The sequence below is a fragment of the Gambusia affinis genome, linkage group LG02 (genome assembly GCF_019740435.1).
Source record: "Gambusia affinis linkage group LG02, SWU_Gaff_1.0, whole genome shotgun sequence".
NCBI classification, from domain to species: domain Eukaryota; kingdom Metazoa; phylum Chordata; class Actinopteri; order Cyprinodontiformes; family Poeciliidae; genus Gambusia; species Gambusia affinis.
The window spans coordinates 344,587-356,900 of NC_057869.1; positions in this window are offsets into that span (position 1 = coordinate 344,587).

The following is a 12,314-nucleotide window of genomic DNA, read 5'->3' on the forward strand; positions in this document are numbered from 1 at the left end:
CTGCAGGAGAGTGCAGCCTGCCGGCTCCACTGCTCAATATATAGAGGCTGCAGGGGGAGGGGCTACAGGCTGCATTTAATCTGCACACACACACACACACACACACACACACACACACACACACACACACACACACACACACCCCACTGAGCAATAAGACTGGTAGTCTTGGTGGATGACGGTTTTCAGAGGTTTGCTCCATGCAGGTTGAGGTCAGGCAGACGGAAACTCGGCCTCACATGAAAATCTGCTGCAACTATTCAGCAAAGTAACTAGATTGCCAAGCCAAGAGGCCACTTAAGACTAAATCAGTTTTTCTAACTCTTTTGAGTATTTGAGAGAGAACTGAAGGAGCTATGATCAACTTGCTCGCTTCAGTCTCCAAGCAGGGGAGACTGAAGCGATCAAACAATTTGAAAGAAAACAGCCAAGGGCAGTACAGGCTCTCAGAGACTCTATGTATGTAGATGACTTCATCAGATGACAACCTTTCTGTTCAGTATTTATTGAAGAGAGAAAAAAAACGGCCTCAGCCGCTCGGTGAGCATTCTCTTGTATCGGTGAGCATTCTCACCCAAATCTCACCAGAGGAAAAGGTTTATCTATTTTAATTACTAATTTTAACCATTGAGAAGAGCTTTTACTTCCTAAAAACATCGGCAGCTGCAGTTAAAGGCTGTCTGTGGTTAAGGACTGGGTCCCAGTTGTCCCAACACATTGTGCCCGTCCAGCCCAATTGTGGCGTTTTGTTGCACAGAAATGGGACCAGTGGCTAACGGACAGCAGAAAGCAGCCTTGTCCTGCTCTGTTTCTCGTACGGCAGACTGAAGAAAGCTGCATGGAACAGCTGAAACTGTTCAGGTTTTCAATTTGTTCAGGTTTTTACCCGAGTCCCCATGTAACACACACTTTGCACAGCAGTTGTTTTTATGTTAAAAACATGTTGAATTTAAAAAAACTAATTTTTTTGTGGAACTGAAGCGAGAGTGGAGGGTAGTGCCCATGTGGACAGCAGGTAGTTGTGCAGCTCAGTGGGATCATCAGGATGAGTGAAAGACGTTTCCAGCCGGCAAACCGTCCGCAGGCTGCAGTTGAACTCCTGAGTTGTTCCATCAGTCTGCGGTTCTGGTCCCGCTGACTGGACCCGCTCAGACATGGAGACTCTGCTAACAGAAAGTCCTGCAAGGAAATAAAACTCGTATCTAAAATGTTTTTCTTAGAACTGTATTATATCCACAACTACATTCATAAGTAACTTATTATTTTTACGCTATTATTAAAACCTGAAAATGAAAATATTAGGTTTTTATATCATATTCTTGCACTGTTCAACGACTGCCCTGTAAAATGTTTACCAGTTTATTTTACTTCCTCTCTGATTATAATACAACAATTTACAAATTATCTATAAGTCATAATATATTAATTTTGTAAATATATCTTTTTACATAATTCATTGTGATAATAAATGGAAGGTACTCTAATCTGCAGAGATTTATTTGATGAACTAAATGTTACACTAACTGATTAGCTTTCTGACTCTTTAAGAAATGATTTCTATTTTTAAATTCTCACTCTGCACAGTTAGAGTTGCTTAATGAATGGATTATTCTGATAATTAATAGGATTTAAAATATATACAAAGGTTACAGGAGTTCTCAATTAAGAATAAACAACTAGTTTAACAGCATACATTGATTGATTAATTATTGAAACAACAGTCTTGAACACAAATATTGTCATGATTTGCTGATGTGGATGGTGGAGGCAGACGCTGAGACCCAGGTAAGATGAATGATGATGAATTTAATGATGACAAGTAATCCAAAAACACAAAGTCCAGATAGCACAAGGAGCGGATGCAAAGGCTCTCAAAATGTGACAACAGGTAACTGGACAGACCCGACGAGGAACCCAGAACACAGGTGGGGTTAAACACACAGAGAACAATCAGGAAGACAAGAAACACCTGGGAACAATCAGGGGAGACAGGACAACACAGAAACACAGAACAGAAACAGATCCTGACAAATAATTTTGTATTCACATTTATTTTTTGTTTAGCTTTCACTTATTAAAAATGCTGCCCTAAGAAATAACCCGTTAAAATCAACTTTACAATTAACCCTTTTCCTTGAAAAACATTGCTTGTCTTCTCAACAGAGAAAAGAATCCCCCATTCTGTCAACCTTATCAGTTGCTGATTGCTTTCTATGTTTAAGATTATTAATATTACCCCCTGTCACCCATAATGCCCCACCATCTCCCTATTTTACAGATTCTAAAATCAACGTCACCCAATGCAGATGGAGGACCAGAAGTAGATGCAGCCTGTTTATTTCTGTTGATCAAAATGCCTAAAGTCGGAGTCCTGTACGGTTGTTGCAACTGTTCTATTAGAGAGAAAGATAAACCTTATTTTTGTGTTTTGAAGATAGTCGGTCACAAGGAATTGATTTTGAAAAAAAGAGGAGAAAAGTGGATCAACAACTTACAGCTAAACAAACTGGACAGTTACTTACAAAGACAAGCATTCATATGTAAGGCAGATATAGGCTATTATTTTTATAGTGACGTGCGCTGAGGTTCATCGCTGGTGAGGCTCTGACTTAATCATAATCAGATTTACAAATATAGATGTTATTGTTATTGTTTTAAATTTTGGTCTTTTTCGGACAATACTGGAGGGCAAAAAGACAATTCTTCTACATCTATAGCCGCGCTGCCGTCGTAGAATAACTCTGTCAACTCAATAAAACTTGGACATGTAGATATTCTTAATTTCGTGCTCCACAGCAAAGGGAAAAGCCGTTCAAGTACAACTCAAAACCACGTCTTTCTCACTTTATGTATCAGCGCAGCTATGCGCAGACTCGTTGCCGTAGCAACTGTTAACCAACCAAAAAAAACACTGAAATATTTCCCACACAAAGAGCAGAACATTCAGTCTGTTGCAGTAGTTTGGTTTTAGGGTTAGGGTTTATTTTGTTATTATTAAGTGTTTGATGTGGTAAGAGGACAGCAACTCATGCTACAGGCGAAGCGTGCAGTACCTACCGCGGCCACCAGGGGCCCCAGGAGCAAATTTTCTTCTTTTTTTTAATCAATAAAATAATAATTTCTATATACATTATCAAATATTATTGTAAAAATAAATTACTTTATGGTGAAATTGCCTCTCCTTGTGCTGCCACCTTATGGTGGTGGGGGGGTTTGAGGCCCCAATGATCCTGGGAGCTCTGCTGTCTGGGTCTTCATGCCCCTGGTAGGGTCACTAGGGCAGACAGGTCCAGGTGAAGGACCAGACAAGGTGCAGCCTGAAGACCCCGATGATGTATAATATCTTTGGACTACGTGTTCCCTCTCCCGGACGTGGGTCACCGGGGCCCCACTCTGGAGCCAGGCCTGGAGGGGGGGCACGATGGCGAGCATCTGGTGGCCGGGCTTTTACCCATGGAGCCCGAAGAGGAAACATGGGCCTCCCTCCCATGGGCCCACCACCTGTGAGAGGGGCCAAAGGGGTCGGGTGCATTGTGTGATGGGTGGCGGCTGAGGGAGGGGGCCTTGGCGGTCCGATCCTCGGTTGCAGAAGCTCTTGGGACGTGGAATGTCACCTCTCTGGTGGGGAAGGAGCCGGAGCTAGTGTGTGTGAGGCTGAGAGGTTCTGGCTAGAAATAGTCGGTCTCACCTGGACGCATGGCTCTGGTTCTGGAACCAGTCTCCTTGAGAGGGGCTGGACATACTTCCACTCTGGAGTTGCCCAAGGTGAGAGGCATCGTGCAGGAGTGGGCATACTTGTTGCTCCCCATCTCGGCACCTGTACGTTAGGGTTTACCCCGGTGAATGAGAGGGTAGCCTCCCTCCGCCTACGGGTGGGGGGACGGGTCCTGACTGTCGTTTGTGCTTACGGGCCGAACAACAGTTCAGGTTACCCACCCTTTTTGGAGTCCCTAGAGGGGGTACTGGAGAGTGCTCCACCTGGGGACTCCCTTGTTCTGCTGGGGGATTTCAACGCTCACATGGGCAATGACAGTGAGGCCTGGAGGGGTGTGGTTGGGAGGAACGGCCCCCCTGGTCTGAACTCGAGTGGTGTTCTGTTGTTGGACTTCTGTTCCTGTCATGGATTGTCCATAACGAACACCATGTTCAAGCATAAGGGTGTCCATATGTGCACTTGGCACCAGGACACTCTAGGCTGCAGTTCGATGATCGACTTTGTCATCGTTTCATCGGATCTGTGGCCGTATGTCTTGGACACTCGGGTGAAGAGAGGTTCTGTCCACTGACCACTACCTGGTGGTGAGTTGGCTCCGCTGGTGGGGGAGGATGCCGGTCAGACCTGGCAGCCCAAACGTGTTGTGAGGGTCTGCTGGGAACATCTGGCGGAATCCCCTGTGAGACGGAGCTTTAACTCCCATTTCCGGCAGAACTTCGAACACGTCCCGGGGGAGGTGGGGGACATGGAGTCTGAGTGGACCGTGTTCCTGCCTCCATTGTCGAGGCGGCTCATCTGAGCTGTGGCCGCAAGGTTGTCAGTGCCTGTCGCGGCGGCAACCCTCAAACCCGTTGGTGGACACCTTCAGTGAGGGAAGCCGTCAGGCTGAAGAAGGAGTCCTATCGGGCATTTTTGACCTGTTGGACTCCGGAAGCAGCCGATGGGTACCAGCGGGCGAAGCGGCATGGGTTTCGGGTGGTTGCTGAAACAAAAACTCAGGTGTGGGAGGAGTTTGGAGAGGCCATGGAGAAAGACTTCCGTACGGCTTCGAGGCGATTCTGGTCCACCATCCAGCGTCTCAGGAGGGGGAAGCAGTGCAGCACCAACACTGTTTACAGTGGGGATGGTGTGCTGCTGACCTCAACACGGGATGTTGTGGGCCGGTGGGCAGAATACTTCGAAGACCTCCTCAATCCCACCAACATGCCTTCTATTTTGGAAGCTGAGCCTGGGGACTCTGGGTTGGGCTCTCCAATCTCTGGGGTCGAGGTCGCCGAGGTGGTCAAAAAGCTCCTCGGTGGCAGGGCCCCGGGGGGGATGAGATCCGCCTGGAGTTCCTTAAGGCTCTGGATGCTGTAGGGTTGTGTTGGCTAACGCGACTCTGCAATATCGCATGGACATTGGGGGCAGTTCCCCTGGATTGGCAGACTGGGGTGGTGGTCCCCCTGTTCAAAAAGGGGGACCAGAGGGTGTGCTCCAATTACAGGGGGGTCACACTCTTAAGCCTCCCTGGCAAGGTCTAATCGGGGGTTCTGGAGAGGAGGGTCCATCGGATTGTCGAACCTCGGATTCAGGAAGAGCAGTGTGGTTCTGGTTCTGGTTCTGGAACAGTGGACCAGCTCTACACCCTCAGCAGGTCCTGGAGGGTTCTGGGAGTTCGGCCAACCAATCTACATGTGTTTTGTGGACTTGGAGAAGGCGTTCGACCGTGTCCCTCGGGGAGCCCTGTGGGGGTTCTCCAGGAGTATGGGGTACCGGGCTCCTTGATACGGGCTGTCAGGTCCCTGTAGGACCGGTGTCAGAGTCTGGTCCACATTGCCGGCAGTAAGTCGGGCTCGTTTCTGGTGAGAGTTGGACTCCGCCAGGGCTGCCCTTTGTCACCGATTCTGTTCATTATTTTTATGGACAGAATTTCTAGGCGCAGCCAAGGTGTTGAGGGGATCCGTTTTGGTGGCCTTAGGATCAAATCTCTGCTTTTTGCGGATGATGTGGTCCTTTTTGGCTTCATCAGGTCGTGATCTGCAGCTCTCACTGGAGCGGTTCGCAGCCGAGTGTGAAGCAGCTGGGATGGCGATCAGTGCCTCCAAATCCGAGGCCATGGTCTTGAGCCGGAAAAGGGTAGAGTGCCTTCTCCGGGTCAGGGGGGGTGTCCTGCCCCAAGTGGAGGAGTTCAAGTATCTCGGGATCTTGTTCACGAATGGGGGAAGAAGGGAGCGGGAGATCGACAGGCGGATTGGTGCAGCGTCTGCCGTCAAGCGGGCGCTGTACCGGTCCGTCGTGGTGAAGAGAGAGCTGAGCCAAAAAGCGAAGCTCTCGATTTACCGGTCGATCTACGTTCCCACCCTCATCTATGGTCATGAGCTTTGAGAATGAGATCGCGGATACAAGCGACCGAAATGGGTTTTCTCCGTAGGGTGTCTGGGCTCTCCCTTAGAGAGAGAAGCTCAGTCATCCAGGAGGGACTCAGAGTAGAGCCGCTGCTCCTTCACATCGAGAGGGTCCAGTTGAGGAGCATCTGGTCAGGACGCCTCCTGGACGCCTCCCTGGTGAGGTGTTCCGGGCACGTCCCACCGGGAGGAGACCCCGGGGAAGACCCAGGACACACTGGAGGGACGATGTCTCTCTGCTGGCCTGGGAACGCCTTGGGATTCCTGGGAACGCTTTGGGATTCCTGGGAACGCTTTGGGATTCCTGGGAACGCCTTGGGATTCCTGGGAACGCCTTGGGATTCCTGGAGGAGCTGGAAGAAGAGACTGGAGAGGGAAGACTGGACCTCCCTTCTGAACCTGCTGACCCCACGACCCGACTGGGATAAGAGGAAGAAGATGGATGGATGGTGAAATTGTCTGTTTTTGATATTATAATTACATAGAAATTATTACTAAAAAACTCGGGTCCACTAAGGGAGGCCATTGGTGGCTTTGGAGCCCTGAGCAGCTGCTTAGTTTGCTTATGCCTTGGACAGGGCCTGCTTCGCTCGTTGCTGCCTCATGAACTTCACTTCTGAGCATTTGAATGGGAAACTGTGAAAATTCAGCAATTTTGAAGAAAAAAATAATCAGAATTGTTTAAGCCAGCGGTTTTCAAAGTGTGAGGCGCCTCCCCTGGGGGGCGCCAGAGCACTTTAGGGGAGGCGCGGTGCGAGGGAAAAAATAAACCGGAAAAGCTATCTGCTTGCTGTCTACTGATGTGAGAGAAACGTCTTTTACGCACACGATCAACTCTGTGGATTTAGGAAAAAGTTGGTACTGTGGGGTGAGTGTGTGGAGCGGGGATCAGTGGAAATGTTTCCCACCTTAGAGGATGTTTTGGCCAGTGATGTCAGTAACGTTACTGACGTCGGACCACTTTTTTCTGTAACCAGTAATCTAACGCGTTGCTATTTCAAATCCAGCGCCTTTTTGGGCTCGTTTTTGAACGTGAAGTTGCTCATTTGGGTTGGAAATAATCAGAGACTCATAATAAATCCCAGAATTTGTCCGTCATTAAGGTAGTTTTAGTCAGTCTCTCCCTGTTCATCTTTTCCCGGATGATCCGTCCCGCTGTGTCTTTGTTAATGTCAAGTTAATATTTTACCTCTGAATGACATCGAGCTTCGCGTTGCGCTCCAGAAAACTGCAAACATTGAGACCAATATGAACAGCGCAATAAACGTGTCCGTAGTTTCCAATAATTATAATGGCAACTTAACGCCATTATAATTATTAATATTACGATAAGTGTCACAAATCTGTGCAGCCATCTGAGCTGTGGAGCTGCAGGAGGAGCTCTGTGCTGTGACACCAAACGCAGGGCCGTAACGCAGAATCTAGAGGCTGGGGGGTGGGGGGGGGGGGGCTTTAAAATCTTACTTAGAGTTTTCCAGACAACAGTGGACCACACAAATTACTCACGTTTTTTATTTTTTGTACAATCTCCTCTTCAGTTCAACCTTATCAGTGGAGACACATTGTTGATGTTACCATTATAAAATAACTGATAATTAAGTATTGGCAAAGATCGATGTGATTTTCACAGGACGTTCACAGCATTGTTGTTAGCAGCTGCTGAAAGTAACTAAAAAGTTACTTTTAATATAACTAAGTTACTTTTTCAAGGAGTAATCAGTAGTCCGATTAAAGTTACTTTTTCAAAGTAACTATGCCATCACTGGTTTTTGCCAGAGCGGGGCTGAAGGTGGAGTTTTTACAACATGGAGCTCATGTCACAGTTCGGGGGGCGCAGCAGGCATTGTGCTCCTTGGAGGGGGGCTCACCCTTTCATACTTTGAAAACCCCTGGGTTAAGCTAAATGAAAAATAGGTACTTTACAGTACAGGGTGAAAATAACAATATAAATTATTTTATCATTGTATGTTGTTAAACACAAAGGTTTCTGTAGATCAGAACCAATCGTTGACCTGCATTGGACCTGAATCCTTCAACATTAACGTACAACTCAGGTGTGCTGTGGTGGCGTAGGGGATAGCGTGACCCACGTTTGGAGGCCTTCAGTCCTCGTCGCGGGTTCGATTCCTGGACCCGGCCGACATTTGCCGCATGTCTTTTCCCCTCTAGTCCCCCCTTCCTGTCAGCCTACTATCATATAAGGGACACTAGAGCCCACAAAAGACCCCTGGAGGGAAAAAAAACCCCATTAACGTACAACTCCAGCATGAATTTGGTTTACAAAGCTAAATAAATTCTTTACCAGGAGATCGAAGCTCATAGAAATAATATGGGTTAGCTTGTTGTTAGCGGTAGCATTGTTGGCATAGACTAATTCCCTACTCTCCAGCAGAAACAAGTCGACTGCTGTTTAATGCTGATCCTAAATTTGATTCGTTTAATTTTATCCTAAATATGACCCAACCTGAAACTGAATGATTTTATTCTCCAGGCTTTTCACAACTTTTTTCTGGCTCATCGTATAATATGAGGACTGCAGCTCCAGATAGTTAGTTATGTGGATCGCCTCCATATGGGTAAATCCTCAAGACTATAAGAGAAGTCTTTTTTACAGAGACAATACGGATCATCTCTTAAATATATGAGGATTTTTTCAGATACCTCCTCTTTACTAGCCCATTTTGGGCTTTAGCTATCCACTGTGATCCATTTTACTTTGTTTTGAACCGGAGAAATCCACTTCCGGACCTCCATCTGAATTTAGCGCATCTTCCGGGTCTGAAACCCAGCAATTATTAAAATATCAGTAATCATGATATTAAGTAGCAATGGGCTTCATACACTTCTGACTGCTGCATTTTTTGACTGCACACTGTCTAAACCAGGAGTCACCGACCTTCCAGAGACTGGGAGCTGCTTCCCGGGTCCAGAGCAACACGAAGGGCTACTAGTTTGATACAGACATAAATATTCTTGGCTCAGCCTGTCATGTTCCGTGTTTTTCTGTGTATTTATTTCAAGTTTCCTGTGTGTCTGAGTCTCCGTGTTGTCCTGTCTCCCCTTGATTAGTTCCCAGGTGTGTCTCGTTCCCTGATTACCTCCTGTGTATTTAGTGTCACCTGTGTCTCTGTGTCTTTGTCGGGTCCCCGTCTGATGTTACCACAGTCTGCAGTCCCTGTCCATTCGTATCCCTTGTTCTACCTGCGTTGAATCCCTGGATTCAGCTCAGCAGTGCTGCCTTGTGTGTTGGACAGTTTGTGGATGAATTCTTTATTAAATACACTTTTTTTATTTTTTTTTATTTAACTTTTTATTTGGAGGGGCAAGTTACAATTGCATTTTAAATTTTAATTTCCAACACAGTGGAAATACAGAAAGGTGTAACATAAACCCATCCAAGATTATTTTTTTTTTTGAACAGAAACCAAACATCCATAACTAAAGAGTTGGTGGGTGGTAGAGGAGGGTCTGATCTGATTTTTCTTATGTTAGGGGGAAAACACAATCTGAGCATAGTTTAGCTATAATCCTGAACCAGGGAACAGCACACCAGTATTTGCATGTAATAAACATATTTAGTTTTCCATAGTTTGTCCATTTAGACCAGATCCTGAAGAATGATTCCCTTTGACCTTGAACAGAAAAAGAAAACTTCTCCATAATGTAAATGTCCAGGACAATATTGACCCAGTCCTCAACTGTAGCTGCTTCAGGCTTTAACCATTTCCTGGTGGTTGTCTTTTTGCTCGCTGCCAGAAGCATTAACAGCAATTTTTTATCCTCCAGAGTCCAGTTGTCGAATGAAATGTTTCCTAAGTATAAGGATTCACATTTACATGGGATTCCTTCAGTAAATATGTTATTTATATGGGAGCATAAATACACTTATTCTTCAAATCAAGGTTCTCTCAAGCGTTTGCCTCACCACCTCACACCAAATTCTTGTCTCAGCCTTTATAACAATAATACATATATGTATATATGATCATATTAATGATCTACTGACAATAGTTATCAGTAATAATTTATCATGGCAGATATGGTTCATTACTATCATGTGATCAGAAGTTCTTAGTTCAGAGTTGTGAGTTTGATTCCCTGTTGGAGATTTTCTGTCTGATTCTAAATTGTCCAAAATGACTGAGAGTCTGGATTGTTGCAGCTGGACACACTGAGTACCTTGACATTTTTATTTAAATAAAAAAAGAATAGTTATTGTTTTATTATCTAACCCTTTTTACTATTAGCAAAATTGTGGAGAAAAAAAATATTTTGTGTCCAAAGATATTGTACACACAGCTGTGTACGGTCTGTGAGGGGTGAGGTGGGGCAGCCAAAGCCGAAATCTGATTGGTCAATTTGTTTTTGTTTATTTCACTGTAAGCTAAAAATGAATGAGTGAAGTTTGAGCCTCCCGTAGTTCAATTGCAGATGAGTGATTTACACAATAAAATTCTAAATAAGGCTGAAATGGAAAGATTCCAACAGTAATACAATCGATAAGAAATCAAACAGAAACGTTAGTCATATGAAATCATTAAACTTGTAGGGTTTTGTGTTTACAACAGTCACCCACTCACTTTGCTTCGATGCCTTTTTATGTCCAGCTACTGAATATTTCTGAAGCATTTCAGTGGATGATAATGAGGAGAAAATACTCCTCAGCCTGTTTGTCCATTTTCTCACGAGCTGTAATACTCCGCAGAGCCACCAGATGGCAGCATATTTGTATTTGGAGAAACTGATTCATCACGGTGACTTGACTCCACATGGCGAAGCAGCCTTCTGTCCTGATGCTCCTCTGGTCTGGAAAAACGTCAGGAAAACAGAAAACTGCTGAAACACTGAGTTCCTACTGGACCTGCTGATAAAAACCAGGAGCGTCGCTGAATCTGCCACATTTTTCCTGCCTTCGCTTTTGTCCCAGTGATGAATCGGTTCTTGGTTCCTTACTGTGTTTTTATCATTTAAAGCAGTGGACCCCAAGGGGGGCGCGCAAGACGTAACCGAAAGCATCCGGTTTAGAATTTTCAAAATAAAAGCTCCTCCAGACTCAGCAACATATTTAATTATTTCTTGCGCGGCCCGGTGCCAATTGGTCCATGTACCGGTCCGCAGTCCGGTGGTTGGGGACCACTGATTTAAAGCACTTTGAAAGTTGATGAAACCGAACACACCGGACCGACAGAACCCGATCAGACCGACAGAACCCGATCAGACCGACAGAACCCGATCAGACCGACAGACGGTATTAAATTAGCCACTTGCAGAACTCAGACGATTCTTTATAGCTTATTTAATGCCTCTAGAATTTCTTTACTTTATTATTATTCTCCCGATTAAACTGAAGGACTTGACAAGTCCTTCAGTTTGGGCAAATCCCCTGACTGACGGTTTCACCTCAGAATATTAAGAGTCCAGTGGGGATCTTCTGGCTCCAGTATGGATGGATGTGTATAATGAGGTTTTCTACACACACATGGCACCTTGTCAGAGGCTACAACCAAACGACTCCCGTCTCACCACTCCTGGATCACAGAGGGTCTGGAAAAACTCAGATTTTCACTTAAGGGTTCCACCAGTAAATTCATAGACTTGGAGACGTTTCCTATCTGTAGGATAAGCTTGAACTTCTTTCTCTCTGTCTATAACCACCTCATTGTACTAATGATTGATGAATGTCAAGCTGTAAAATTCAATACAGAAAGTCTGAAAAGAAAAGCATACCAAATGCTTTGTCCACTCAGTCAGACAGAGTCGATGCGTCCAGCTGCGCAGAGATCTGAGAAACTCTTAATACAAACTGGAGCAACTAAAACAGTTTCTGTGACTCTTATTAAAACTCAACAGACAGAAATGTTAGAGCTGCTGAAGCCACATTGAATTAAATCTCAGTTTGTTGCTCATCTCTGCTCAGAGCAGCAGATTGAACTCATCCTGCAGGGCCGGTCCAAGGCTGCATGAGGCCTGGGGCAGAATCTGACTCAGGGGCCCCTCTTGCTGCTAAAACATCAGCAGCTCTAACAGCTTCTGGGTTGATTTAATCTGGGAGGATGGAGGAGATTAACTGGCCAACCTGAAAACAATCAGTTAGAATTACAGTTTATTCATTTGTATTTGTGAACAAATAAATTAAACTCAAAGATTAAACTCACAGCTTCAGATTGTTGCTATGGTAACAAAACCATCTAACTATGAAGACTGGTCTTTGA